The sequence below is a fragment of the Schistocerca gregaria genome, chromosome 8, assembly GCF_023897955.1.
Source record: "Schistocerca gregaria isolate iqSchGreg1 chromosome 8, iqSchGreg1.2, whole genome shotgun sequence".
NCBI classification, from domain to species: Eukaryota; Metazoa; Arthropoda; class Insecta; order Orthoptera; family Acrididae; genus Schistocerca; species Schistocerca gregaria.
In genome coordinates this window covers 305,278,022-305,293,899 of record NC_064927.1, presented here as the reverse complement: position 1 = coordinate 305,293,899, position 15,878 = coordinate 305,278,022, and the positions used below count along the sequence as shown (strand labels likewise).

The 15,878-nt window shown below is 41.9% G+C and overlaps 1 protein-coding gene across 1 annotated transcript in view; it reads right to left on the bottom strand.

Moving 5' to 3' along the window:
• The window catches only part of LOC126284562 (uncharacterized), a 165,341-nt gene extending 152,740 nt beyond the window's left edge, over positions 1-12,601 (bottom strand). The window contains exon 1 of the transcript XR_007551501.1: positions 12,570-12,601. The gene's annotated coding sequence lies outside the window, so the exon portion shown is untranslated. The remainder of the gene's footprint in view (positions 1-12,569) is intronic.
• Positions 12,602-15,878: the final 3,277 nt, after the last annotated feature.

The following is a 15,878-nucleotide window of genomic DNA, read 5'->3' as shown; positions in this document are numbered from 1 at the left end:
GGTCTATTTCACTCGATGTTGCTTGTCTGTTAGCACTGACAACTATTGCAATCGCCACTGGTCGCGGTCCTTACGTGAAGAGCGTCGGCCACTGCGTTGTTAGTGGTCAGAGGTAATACATGAAATTTGGTGTTCTCGTGACATTCTTGACATTGTGGATCTCTATGTATTAGATTCCCTGACGAAATCCGAAATGGAATGTTCCAGGCTTCTAGCTCCAACCACTGTCCCACGTTTAAAGTTCGTTAATTCCCGTCGTGCGTCCATGACCAGTGCATAATTTGACTTTTATGTTCTTCTCATACCGGTTGTATATGCCTAATAGTTTCGGTAAATGACAATCTGTCACCTTTTAAATGAAACACATTGGGATATGCACAAACGGCCAGTGTGGTAGAGCGGTTCTAGGCACATCAGTCTGGAACCACGCGACCGCAACAGTCGCAGGTTCAAATCCTGAATCGGGCATGGACGTGTTTGATGTCCTTAGGTTAGTTAGGTTTAAGTAATTCTAACTTCTAGGGGACTGATGATCTTAGATGTTAAGTCCCATAGAGCTTAGAGCCATTTGAACCATTTTCAGATCTGTAAAAATGAACGTTTGTAATAGTGGTTCAAATGGCACTGAGCATTATGGGACGTAACTTCTGAGACCATTAGTCCCCTAGAAGTTAGAAGTACTTAAACTTAGCTAACCTAAGGACATCACACGAATCCACGCCCAAGCCAGGATTCGAACGTGCGACCGTAGCGGTCGCGAGGTTCTAGACTGTAGCGCCTAGAACCGCTCGGCCACTCCGACCGGCATAACTTATAATTCATTCTCTTCGTATGATTGGTAGTAGGGCTTCTGTTTCGACATGGTCATTTCTTCGCATTCTGGAGTAATGCAGTATTTCGTTATTCGATTCCACATGACCTTCCCGTCCCTTGATCCGATTGTTTCCTTTCGGCCGCGAAGCTTGCTTTTTCTTTCGTCACCTTGGTCCCTAATTCTCGCTGACAATGTTCCACCATTTGAAACTCCTTTCCTGCGACTCGTCCGATTTTCTTTTCTCGTTTATCACATCCTATAGTCCTGATGGCCAATTCGTGCTCCCAATTGTCAAGTAACATTTCTTGGTTTCGTTTGCTCTTTCAGTATCTTATCGTCGTGTACGTTCCACAACGGTATATTACTCTCAGTCACTTCTAACTGTCTACCCATATAGATAATGACCACTATCTCACTTGTGAGGCTATATCTTCCTAGAAAACTATTATAACGGACGTTTCTTACCTTCTTCAGATTTGAAGTTTGTATCCTCCTAAGCGATTTCTGGCTATTTTAAGCGTCAAATTCACCGTCCCAAGCATGTTCAATGTACCATGGGTCAAACTTTTCAATCTTCGCACCTCATGCTTGTCAGCTGGTACACATTTGGATGTAGCTTCTCCTGTAACTAATTTGTAAATACACTTGGATTGACAAAAGACATAGTAAAGCGATAGCACATATACAGATAGCGGTAGTATCATGTACACAAGGGGTGAAAGCGCAGTGTGAATGCGGAGATGTCATTTTGACTCAAGTGATGATTGGGAAAATTCTTCCGACGTGATTATAGCCGTACGATGGGAATTAATAAACTTTAAACATGCATTGGTGTCTGGAGTTAGAAGCCTGGGACATTAAAATTCACAAATCGTCAGGGAATTTAGTATAGCGAGATCCACAGTGTCAAGAGCGTGCCAGGAATTCCAAACTGCAGCCATTACCGATCACCATGAACGATACATCGGCTGTCGGCCTTCACTTAACGACCGCGAGCAGCGACGTTTTCGTAAAGTTGTCAGTGCTAACAGACAAACACCTCTGTGTGAAATAGACGCAGAAGGCAATGTGGGACGAAATTTTTGATAAGGACTTTACAGTTTTGTGAAAGGATAGGCTAAACACAGTTGATGGTGGCACGTCTGTGGCTGTTAGAATTAATTACTTTTGTACCGAAATTTAATAAATTTGATAAGAAATCATTCGTGGCAACTGGAATAAAGTAATAATTGGGTCCTATTAGTGACTGCCCAACTTAAATAATATAATAACACCTATCCGGCTCATACAGTTATATTTGGTGGTGACTTCAGTTAACTTTATATATCTTAACGAAAATACGTGTTTTTATACGGAGGTACGGATAAAACATCATGCAGAATTGTGCTATACGCATTCTCTGTATATTATTTCCATCTGTTAGTTCAAAAGCCGACTCGAATAGTAAACGGTTGTTAAAACATACTTGACATCTTGGCAGCAAATTATTTTGAGCTAATAACGAGCATCAAAACGGATAAAAGGATTAGTGACACAGAGCTGTCGCAGAGAGACTAAATACCCTAAAAATGAACGAAAAATATATATATTCAGGAAACAGATAAATATTCTCTTGACTCATTCTTGAAACACAAGCTCTAATCCTTCCAAATGAGGCTTTAATTCAAAGAAATAGTATCGTCTGCAATTGAGAGATTTACACTAAATAAGTTAACAAACGACGTAGCTGATGGAGCTGATTCCTCTTGGTACATGAAACGGGTAGGGACAAAGTTGCGGAAACAACGGAACAAGCATGCCAGATTTAAATGAAAACAAAATCTAAAAAATTTGGGATCTTCTACAGAAGCTCGAAACGTTGCGCAGACTTCAATGCGAGATGCTAATAACAGTTTCCACCACGAAAGTTTCTCTTGAAACCTGGCATAAATTAGAGAGTGATTCTGATGGTACGTGAAGAATGCTGTAGGCAAGACACAATCAGTATCTTGGAGGGAAAATGCCAAAGGTACCGATTATAGGGACAGTAAGACGGAGTTATTAAACTTAATCCTCGAAATTCCTTCATTAAAGTCATCGAAGAAAATATTCGTGAATTCTATTTAATGTGAGAATCATAAGTAAATGAGACCACATATAGGATGCTAGTGCAACCTATTCTTGGGTACTGCTCCAGTTTTTGGATCCATACTGGGTCACATTAAAGGAAGACATCGAAGCAATTCAGAGACGGGCAGATAGATATTTTACTAACAGGCCCGAGCGCATTGGTGAAGGATCTAAAATGAGAATTCCGTTAGGGATGGAGTCGTTATGTACCAGGAACCCTATTGGGTGAACCAACATTTGAAGGTGACAGAAGATCGGTTCTACTGCCGCCACAGTATATTTCCCACAAGGACCGTGAAGATAAATTACGAGAAATTAGCACACATACGGAGGCACATAAACAAACATTTTCCTCTCGCTCTGTGTTTTAGCGGATCAGGAAAGGAGACGACGGACAGGGGTACGGAGTACCCTCCACCACTCGTCGGATGGTGGACTGCGGATACAGAAAATAATCTTTGATAAGGATGGAGACATGCGGAAGTAGCAAGATAATACGCAGTCCTTAAAAAAAGTTTCATTACTCATTATTATATGTGAGGTGTTTGACCATTTGCTATACAAGGTAAATGGGTGTAAGGCAGACATGTCTACTGGTGACTGAGGACGGTGTAGTGAAGAATACTGAATCAGTATTTAAGTCGATTGTAGCCTAATAATTATGGCTATTAAAATTCCTACATTTCCTGTCAGTGTAGTAGTACCTCCACGGAAATGTTGTACAAGTACACCACTAACATTCATTTTCACCCTGTGTGACAGGTCAATTATTGATATGTGTACGTGTGAAAGCAAAACTGGTACTATACACCGAAAGGCATAGTCCACTTCGTTGTGCAGTTACGACCATGGAGAAAACATCAATTATAGTGCGTGGGTAGACTGATGCAGAAGAACTAACCAACATATTGATGTGTATACGTATAAAGGTACAACATATAAAAATATCTGCATTTATGCCTTTCACACCCTGTACATTACTGAGCTAGTCCTCGAACCAACATTTTACTGTCGCAGATTCTTTACTGTGATTTCATATCATTACAAATGGCATTCCCATTGTGAAGAGACGAGCCATATGTCTCTTCTTCTAATCTATATAAAATGCACTACCTGGGGTGCTTGGATTGGACCTGGTCCGTCATGTAATGAATCAATGGCCACTTGGCTTAACTGCTAAATCAGCTTCTACCTGACCAGTGATTACATCACTGGCCTCTTCGCCCAACTCTCGAAGGACAGGTACCATCCAAAACATTGCTAACTGAGATGTTGTGTTGTGAACATTACACTAAATGAAATATATGGGTGCACACGACCTTCTACACTGTTTCTGGAATATTCAAATTACGTGCGATAATTTCCATGTGCTAGCAAAATACACAGAGGACTTTTCAATGTCATGAGTTTGGTGTCGACCCTAGACTCATTTGACATGGTGACAAGTGTCCCCCTTGGCTATAGCAAGTTGTCAAATGATAAAGTGCATTCACCAGCTTCTGAAGGTGTTACCGTTTACAAATGCTCTGGTTCTCCCCGTCGTTGTCGCGTCTGCCGGTACAGACCCATGAGTGTCTGCCAAGAAGTTTCGTTGACCAACACAGTACCTAATTCATCAACAACAGAAAGGACTGAACCCAGTGAAACAAGTGAGTGAGCGGTGGAGTCGACATCAGAGGGGACAATTTCTACAACCACAACAAATGCATCGGCCTTACCAGAAGAGGAAACAACAGTTGCTGACACAGCAACAGATGGTTCAGTCACAACTGCTGAAACTGATTCTTCCACATCAGAGAAGACAAACGTGTCAGCCTCAACTGCCTCGTAATGCTATCGCATTGGGTAAGATAAGGTAGCAACACGTCTTACGCCATCGCTTTATGCGTCACTCTAAACACGCAAAACGTGGGGTACACGGAGAACGTGTGAAAAAAGGAGAACATGGGTACTATCACAGATAACAGAACTGGGTATTTCACAAGTGGTGTAACAAGAATGGTTCAACCTAATTTTAACTAACCATACTAATAATAATTTCCTTTTACGTGCATAAACTGAAAACCGGCTAATAATGCTCCTGTCAGATCACAAATAAACCACTGTACTCTTCTTTAATAGAAGAGTGCTGTCAATGGACAAAGATTCACAGCAATATTTTCTTATCTGCTGTGAAATGAGGAGAAACTGAACGAAACACGTTCACTTTTACAAATGTAGAGAAAGGCAAACAGCACTCACACATTCAGTGCCAGGAAGATGTTTAACACGAAGTTTTGTATTTATATAGGTTCCGTAGATATCATGACATTGTTGTAAGTGGCATATTAAGTCCACCAGTGACTGGTTAACGACGTGAATTGCAAAGCTAATTTTAAATGAATTTAAATTTTTACTATGTGAAAAATACGTTACATACCAAAATCCTTTACCAACATTGCTATTTCTAGCATACCTGATGCCTAAATAACAATACATCACAAGTCTGAGTAAACAATAAAATTGTGTGGTCGATGGGAATTTGTGCAACTTGGTATGCTTCAGGAAATATCTGCAACCAGATTTGAATTTGTGTATAATTATTTTAAGCAAGGTGGCGCAGTGGTTGGCACAATGGACTTGCACTCGCGAGGATGTCGGTTCAAAACCGCGTCCGGCAATCTTCCTACTGATTTTCTGTGATTTCTCTAAATCGCCTCAGGCCAATGCAGGGATGGTTCCTTCGAAACGGTACGGCCGACATCTTTCCCCATCCTTCCCTACTCCGATGGGTTCGATGACCTAGCTGTTCCGTTCCCCCCCCCCCCCCCCCAATTCACTTCAGTCTGCTAAGCTAAAGATGTACGAACAAGATGAGTGTTCTAAAGAGCATCCGATACATTGGTTTGCTCTTATAAAAAAAAATTAAAATTACGCAGATACACATGCAGCTTACGAAACCTCGCCTGAATGCAGCCAGTTATTACAGAGTTATAAGAAAGTGAATAAGTATGTCCATTTTATTTTGTATGGAAATTTTACACTATTAACATGACTATCAACATGCTATAGCCTTCTGTTTATATCAGTTTATATGTTCAGCCAAAAGCTTCTCTTACATACAACAGATATCGTATTGTGTTGTCTTTGATTACATATCAAGTAGGATGGCATCCGTGCCACAGAAGTTCAAGTTGTTGATTTTTTGGATTACAGTCTAGTGAATATACAGAAGTCCAGTCCATATTTGAATCTTTTCGTTATTTAGCGTCAACTGCCACCTGCCACAACATACAGCAATCTTTTCTAAATCGCCTAGCAACTGATACTGGTCTTTGGATGACCTTACTAGACGTTAAATTACAGCATCATCTGCGAACCTAAGAGAACTGCTCAGATTGTCACCTAGGTCCTTTATATAGATCAGGAACAGCAGAGGTCCCAGGACAGTTCCCGTGGGGGATACCTGCTATCACTTCCGTTTTACTCGATGATTTTCTGTCTACTACTACGAACTGCGACCTTCCTGACGGGAAATCACAAAACCAGTCGCACAACTGAGACGATACCACATAGATCTGCAGCTTGATTAGAAGTCGCTTGTGAGGAACGGTGTCAAAAGCTTTCCGGAAATCTAGAAATACGGAATCAACTTGAGATCCCCTGTCGATAGCGGCCATTACTTCATGCGAATCATGAGCAAGCTGGGTTGCACAAGAACGATGTTTTCTGAAACCATGCTGGTTACTTATGAATAGATCGTTCCCTTCCGGATGATTCATACTGTTTAAATATAGTATATGCTCAAAAACCCTACTGCAAACCGACATCAATGATATAGGTCTGTAGTTTTATGGATTACCCCTACTACTCTTCTTAAACACTGGTGCGACCTGCACAATTTTCCAATCTGCAGGTGCAGATCTATCGGTGAGCGAGCGGTTGTATATAATTGGTATGTAGGGAGCTATTGTATCAGCGTAATCTGCAATGAACCTAATCGATATAGAATCTAGACCTGAAGACTTGCCCGTATCAAGCAATTTGAGTTGCTTTGCAATCCCTAAGCTATCTACTTCTAAGAAACTTATGCTAGCAGCTGTTCGTGTTTAGAATTCTGGAATATTCCATACGTCATCCCTGGAGAAGGAATTTCGGAAAACTGCGTTCAATAACTCCGCTTTATCGGCGCCGACCTCAGTAACAGTACCATCGGCACTGTGCAGAGAAGGTATTGACTGCGTCATGCCGCTTGTGTACTTTACATACGACCAAGGATTTCTTTGGATTTTCTACCAAATTTAGAGACAATGTTTCGTTGTGGAACGTATTGAAGGCATCTCGTTTTGGAGTCTGTGCCAAATTCCGTGCGTCTGTAAATTTTAGCCATTCTTTGGGATTTCGTGTTCTTCTGAACTTTGCATTCTTTTTCCGTTGCCTCTGCAACATCGTTCAGAACTGTTTTGTATACCATGGGGGATCAGTTACGTCTCTTACCAATTTATGAGGTATGAATCTCTCAATTGCTGTTGCTACTATATCTTTGAATTTGAGCCACATCTCGTCTACATTTGCATTGTCAGTTTGGAAGGAATGGAGATTGTCTCTTAGGAAGGCTTCTAGTGACACTTTATCCGCTTTTTCAAATAAAATTATTTTGCGTTTGTTTCTGGTGGATTGGGAAGATATGGTATTGAGAGTAGCTATAACGAGCTTGTGATCACCAATCCCTGTATAAGTCATGATGCTCTCTATTAGCTCTGAATTGTTTCTGGCTAAGAGGTCAAGTGTGTTTTCGCAACCATTAACAATTCGCGTGGGTTACTGGAGTAACTGATCGAAATAAATTTTGGTGAAAGCATTTAGGACAATCTCGGATGATGTTTTCTGCCTACAACCGGTATTTTTGCCAACAGATCGAGGGAAGGTTGAAGTCCCCACCAACTATAACCGTATGAGTGGGGTATTTATTTGTTATGAGACTGGATTTTTCTCTGATCTGTTCAGCAACCATATCATCGGAGTCTGGGGGACGGTAGAAGGAGCCAATTATTAACTTTGTTTGGCTGTTAAGTATAGCCTCCAACCATAGCAATTTGCACAGAGTATCTACTTCGAGTTCACTACAACATAAACCACTACTGACTGACACAATCACTCCACAACCCATTCTGCCTAATCTATCTTTCCTGCACACCGTCTGAGACTTCGTAAAAATTTCCACAGAACTTATTTCAGGCTATTGCCAGCTTTCTGTACCTATAACGATTTCAGATTATGTGCTTTCTATTAGCGCTTGAATGTCAGGGACTTTCCCAGCACAACTACAACAATATACAACTACAATTCCGACTGTTCTCTGATCCAAGCACGTTCTGTATTTGCCATGCACCCTTTGAGATTCAAGCCCACCCCATACTTTCCGGAGGCCTTCTAACCTAAAAGACCGCCCAGTCCACGCCACACAGCCTCCGCTAACTGTGTAGCCACGAGGTGCGTGTAGTGAACTCCTGACCAATTCAGCGGAACCCGAAACCCCACCACCCTATGGCGCAAGTCAAGGTATCTGCAGCCAACATGGTCGTAAGCCTCTGATTCAGACCCTCCACCTCTGCACCAAAGGTCCATAGTCGGTTCTGTCAACGATGCTGCAGATGGTGAGGTCAGCCTTCATCTCGTTAGCAAGACAGGCAGCCTTCACCAAATCAGATAGCCGCTGTAATCCAGAGAGAATTCCCTCAAATCCAAAGCGACACACGTCATTTGTCCCGACATGTGCCAACACTTGCAGCTGGCTGCACCCTGTGCTCTTCATGGCATCCGGAAGGACCCTTTCCACATCAAGAATGACTCCCCCCGGAATGCACACAGAGTGCACACTTGATTTGTTCCCCTCCTTAGCCGCCATGTCCCTAATGGGCTCCATTACGCGCCTGACATTGGAGCCCCCAACTACCAATAAGCCCACCCTCTGCCATTGCCCGGACCTTGAAGGCTGAGAATCATCCTCTGAAACAGGGAAGGCTGCTGCATCTGGCTCAGCCAGAGACGCACCGGGGAGGCTTTGTGATCAGGCTAAGGAGACGTCTTTCGCTCCCTGCCATGCCTTGGAACGTCCTTCCAATGAACCACAGGCGAGAGCTCAGCCCCACTGCATGCAGCAACCGGAGCAACCACAGCGGCAGACCGATTTGGGGACAGACGGGACGAGGTTGACATCCCCGTGATAACCAAGTCTTGCTTCCCACAGTGGTGCCCATTGGCAACAGCCTCAAGCGGCACGACCGTAGTCATCGCCGCCTGCAGCTGTGAGCGAAGGGATGCCATCTCAGCCCTCATCCGAACACAGCAATCACAGTCCCTGTCCATTCTAATCGCTGTTGAACAACAGTTACTGAAACACGAGTCCGTGCCTAGTTAACGCAAGGGAAACACGAAAAGAATGTATGAACTAATGTGTACGCGGCCTTTGAATCTACGCACAGGTCACGTAATTCACGTATCATAATGCGACACTGATTTGCGTACGAAGTGATGACGCCCAATAGCGAACCACACTTTTCCAATAGGGTTTACATCAGGAGATTTTGGCCACCGAGACATCAACTAACTCTCCTCAAACCACTGTGGCACGGTTCTGGCTCCGATATACGCATTATTACATGCTGAAAGATGAATCGCCGACGGGAATGCATCAAACATGAACGGGTGCAGGTGATTCGCAGCAGTCTTCCCATGCAAGCGTAGTTCAAAGTCTCGAACTGCATACAATTCTTTCCACCACCATGTGCCTGTTGCTCGCTGTACGTTTCGCGCCACCATTCATCTCAATGACGGTGTTTGTCGAGATTGTCAGCTACCTAGTGTGGCAATAGTTTGATTCTCCAGTAGAGCTGATACTGTTCCATTGATCGACCGTCGAATCCCGATGGTCCCGTGCTCTTTGCAGTTGTAACTGACGGTGGCGTTGTGTCAACATGTCAACACGTGAGGGTTCTCTGCTGCAGAACTCCCTGTTCAAAAACGTACATCGAACAATATTAAAGTACAAAATGTAAAGTACACAAGCGGCAAGACGCAGTCAATACCTTCACTGCGCAGTGCCGATGGTACTGTTACCGTCGACTGTGCCGCTAAAGCGGAGTTATTGAACGAAGTTTTCCGAAATCTCTTCACCAGGGAAGACGAATGGAATATTACAGAATTTGAAACACGAACATCTGCTAGCATGAGTTTCTTAGAAGTAGATACCTTAGGGGTTTGCGAAGCAACTTCAATCGCTTGATATGGGCAACTCTTCAGGTCCAGATTGTATACCGATTAGGTTCATTTCAGATTACGCTGACACAATAGCTCCCTACTTAGCACTCATATACAACCGCTCGCTCACCGATAGATCTGTACCTACAGATTGGAAAATTGCGCAGGTCGCACCATTGTTTAAGAAGTGTAGTTGGAGCAATCCATTTACAACAGACCTATATCATTGAAGTCGGTTTGCAGTTGGGTTTTGGAACATATACTGTATTCAAACATTATGAATCACCTCGAATGGAACGATCTATTGACACGTAATCAGCATGCTTTTAGAAAACATCGCTCTTGTGCAACACAGCTAGCTCTTTATTCGCACGAAGTAATGGCCGCTATCGACAGGGGATCTCAAGTTGATTCCGTATTTCTAGATTTCCCGAAAGCTTTTGACACCGTTCCTCACAAGCGACTTCTAATCAAGCTGCGGACCTATGGGGTATGGTCTCAGTTGTGCGACTGGATTCGTGATTTTCGGTCAGGAAGGTCGCAGTTTTAGTAATAGACGGCAAATCATCGAGTAAAACTGAAGTGATATCAAGTGTTCCCGAGGGAACCGTCATGGGACCTCTGCTGTTCCTGATCTATATAAATGACCTGGGTGACAATCTGAGCAGTTCTCTTAGATGTTCGCAGATGATGCTGTAATTTACTGCCTAGTAAGGTCATCCGAAGACCAGTATCAGTTGCAAAGCGATTTAGAAAAGATTGCTATATGGTGTGTAAGGTGGAAGTTGACGCTAAATAACCAAAAGTGTAAGATGAACCACATGAGTTCCAAAAGAATTTTAATTCGATTACTCGATAAATAGTACAATTCTCAAGGCTGTCACCTGGGTGTTAAAATTACGAACAACTTCAGTTGGAAGGACCACATTGATAATATTGTGGGGAAGGCGAGCGAAGGGTTGCGCATCATTGCCAGGACACTTACAAGATGCAACAAGTCCACTAAAGAGACAGCTTACACTATACTCGTTCGTCCTCTGTTAGAATATTGCTGCGCGGTGTGGGATCCTCACCAGGTGGGATTGACAGAGGACATCGAAAGGGTGCAAAAAAGGCAGCTCCTTTTGTATTATCACGTAATAGGGGAGAGAGTGTGGCAGATATGATACACGAGTTCGGATGGAAGTCTTTACAGCAATGACGTTTTTGTCGCGGCGAGACCTTTTTACGTAATTTCAGTCACTAACTTTCTCTTCCGAATGCGAAAATATTTTGTTGAGCCCAACCTACATAGGTAGGAATGATCATCATTATAAAATAAGAGAAATCAGAGCTCGAACAGAAAGGTTTAGGTGTTCGTTTTTCCCGCGCGCTGTTCGGGAGTGGAATAGTAGAGAGATAGTATGATTGTGGTTCGATGAACCCACTGCCAAGCATTTAAATGTAAATTGCAGAGTAGTCATGTAGATGTAGATGTATATAAAATGCACTACCTGGGGTGCTAGGCTTGGACCTGTTCCATCATCTAATGAATCAATGGCCACTTGGCCTAACTCCTAAATCAGCTTCTACTTGACCAGTTATTACATCACTGGCCTCTTCGCCCAACTCTCGCAGGGACTGATACTATCCAAAACATTGCTAACTGAGATGTTGTGTTGTTGTGTTGTGAGCATTTCACTAAATGATATATATATATATATATATATATATATATATATATATATATATATATATATATATAGGGGGTGTGTGTGTTTGTGTGTGTGTGTGTGACATTTGTAAGACTGCTATTCATGCTACTCATCTATCACTTGTAGCACTGGCCACTCTTAGATGAAGTAATGCTGTTTCTTCATCAACTGCTGTGTCCTAGCCGCTGGCGCTTACTCCGTCCATAATTACTACTCACAGACTCTATAAATGTTTTCTACGTCGCATTTCTGACCATTTATACGATTTCTAAGTGACGTTTGCGACTTGTAACTGTGTGCACACGACCTTCTTCACTGTTTCTGGAATATTCAAATTACGTGTGATAATTTCCAAGTGCTAGCAAAATACACAGAGGACTTTTCATTGTCATGAGTTTGCTGTCGACCCTCGACTCATTTGACATGGTCACAAGTGTCACCCATGTGTTGTGGCTATAGCAGGTTGTCAAATGATAAAGTGTATTCACCTGCTTCTGAAGGTGTGACCGTTTACAAATGCTCTGGTTCTCCCCGTCGTTGTCGCGTCTGGCTGTACAGACCCATGGGTATCTGCCAAGAAGTTCCGTTGACCAACACAGTACCTAATTCATCAACAACCGAAAGGGCTGAACCCAGTGAAACAACTGAGAGAGCTGTGGAGACAACACCAGACGGGACAATTTCTACAAACACAGCAAATGCATCAGCCTAACCAGAAGAAGAAACAACAGTTGCTGACACAGCAACAGATGGTTCAGTCACAACTGCTGAAACTGATTCTTCCACATCAGAGAAGACAAACGTATCAACCTCAACTGCCTCGTAATGCTATCGCATTGGGGAAGATAAGCTAGCACCACGTCATACGCCATCGCTTTATGCGACACTCTAAACACGCAAAACGTGGGGGACACGGAGAACATGTGAAAAATGGAGAACATGGGTCTTTTGACAGATAACAGAACTGGGTATTTCACAAGTGGTGTAACAAGAATGGTTCAACCTAATTTTAACTAACCATACCAATAGTACTTTCCTTTTACGTGCATGAACTGAAAACGTGCAATTAGAATGACTTAAAACACTAATAATAGGATGTTTGATGCACATATTGCACTGCAGAAGTGAATGCATAGCATGATGCTACGATAAAAATTTAACGAACCTAGTAAAACTCATTCATGTCACTACATTACTTATCATGTACTAAACAATAATGACAGTAGTACATAAACAACTATGAAAATAATAAATCCATTTGTCTACTGTAATTGCTGAAAACGATGTTTGTGAAGGAACATTATATTATGGTGCCAGACTTTAAATAACAACCAAGGTAAATTTAGGAAAATGAGGTGTAAACAAGCCAATTAAAAATTGTAGCTCTCTACAACATATTCAGGTGTCAAAAACCTGTAATCGAGGTGAGGTACTTTGCAAAAGATCATCGAACTTACGTAGAACGTCGCAATGTTGATGTGGACTTTGCATGTTTGATTGGCATTTCCATGACCTAATTATATCTCGTAATCCAGGACAGTAAATACCTTCTTCCCGCATTTATATATCACCTCTGCAATTAAGACAAACACGGCTTTTCATCCAGATAAAAAATTTCCATGCCACTGAACTTCAAGCAATACATATCACCACAGTGCTAGCGGCCCACAGAATACTACTCCACACCGGTACAGTAATGAAGTTTATGTCTAGCTAGTTCAGTTCTCTTACAGCTTTAATGAAATGTTTTGCATGTTTTAGTATTTTATTATGCATTCTGCTGTTCTGAAAAATTTTGCTTTTGAGGGAGCCGATGACAAACATATTGCATTTTTCGATACATGCGAACCAAGGAACACTTATCTCTAGCAGACGTGCGTCAGATGGATATGTAGTGAACATGATGGTTTATGAGACTCTATTAACTGTAATTATCAAACGTAACATCTAACGTCTGTCACACTAGAAAAAGTCTGTTAAGTCGTTCTTACAATTAAAACGTCTTATAACTTACCGGCTAATAATACTCCTGTCAGATCACAAATAAACCACTGTACTCTTCTTTAAGAGAAGTCAATCGACAAAGATTCACAGCAATATTTTCTTGTCTGCTGTGAAATGAGGACAAACTGAACGAAATACGTTCACTTTTACAAATGTAGAGAAAGGCAAACGATACTCACACTTTCAATGCCAGCAAGATGTTTAACACGAAGATTTGTATTTATATAGGTTCCGTAGGTATCATCACGTTGCTGTAAGTAGCATATTAAATCCAACAGTGACTGGTTAACGACCTGATTAGCAAAGCTAATATAAAATGAATTAAAATCTGTACTATGTGAAAAATACGTTACATACAAAAATCCTTTACCAACATTGCTATTTCTAGCATACCTGATGTCTAAATAACAATACATCACAAGTCCGAGTAAACAATAAAATTGTGTGGTCGATGGGAATTTGGCAACTGGGTATGCTTCAGTAAAAACCTGCAACCAGATTTGAATTTCTGGATAATTATTCTAAGCAAGGTGGCGCAGTGGTTGGCACAATGGCCATCTTCCTTCCGATATTCCGTGATTTCTCTAAATCGCCTCAGGCCAATGCAGGGATGGTTCCTTCGAAACGTTGCGGCTGACATCTTTCCCCATCCTTCCCTACTCCGATGGGTTCGGTGACCTAGCTGTTTGGTTCCCTTCCCCAAATCACTTCAGTCTGCTAGACTCAGGACGTACCAACAAGATGAGTGTTCTAAAGAGCGTCCGATACATTGGTTAGCTCTTATAAAAAAAAAGTTGACAATTACGTAGATACACATGCAGCATACGAAACGTCGCCTGAAAGCAGCCAGTTATTACAGAGTTATAAGAAAGTGAATAAGTATGTCAATTTCATTTTGTATGGAAATATTACACTATTAACATGATTTTTAACATGCTGTAGCCTTCTGTTTATATCAGCTTATAGGTTCAGCCAAAAGCTTCTCTTACATACGACAGATATCGTATTGTGTTGTCTTTGATTACATATCAAGTAGGATGGCATCTGTGCCACAGAAGTTCAAGTTGTTGGTTTTTGGGATTACAATCTAGTGAATATACAAGAGTCCAGTCCATATTTGAGTCTGAGAAAAGAGTGTAGATATTAATTATTTATTAGATCTAGCTGTGGTTGAGGCACATCTTTCAATGCAGCGTTCTTACAATTAAGTGTACTTTTACGCAAGATGTGCTGCCAGAGGTTGGGTAATTTTTTAGCTTGGATTAGTATTTTCTCTCTTACACCGTCTTAGGATCATGTTTAGCTGAAAACCAAAGAAAAACTGCGAACACGGCCTTCGGCCTTGGGAATTGTACTATTTATCGAGTTATAGATTTCTTTTGGAACTCATGTGGATCATCTCACACTTTTCGTTATTTAGCGTCAACTGCCACCTGCCACAACATACAGCAATCTTTTCTAAATCGCCTAGCAACTGATACTGGTCTTTGGATGACCTTACTAGACGTTAAATTACAGCATCATCTGCGAACCTAAGAGAACTGCTCAGATTGTCACCTAGGTCCTTTATATAGATCAGGAACAGCAGAGGTCCCAGGACAGTTCCCTGGGGAATGCCTGCTATCACTTCAGTTTTAGTCGATGATTTGCTGTCTACCACTACGAACTGCGACCTTCCTGACAGGAAATCACGAAAACTGGTTGCACAACTGAGACGATACCACATAGGTCTGCAGCTTGATTAGAAGTCGCTTGTGAGGCACGGTGTAATTGTTTAATACAAACCATAAAAAAAATGCACGGAAGTATTTTTTAACACAAACATACGTTGCGTTAAATGGAGTCTCGTTAGATATTGTAACCTAATGTTGACGCTTGAGAACCACTCCTCCGCTGTTCGATCGTGTGTATCGGAGAGCACTGAATTACGTAGGGATCCAAAGGGAACGGTGATAGACCTTAGGTACAGAAGAGACTGGAACAGCACATTACGTCCACAAGATAACACCTTTTTATTG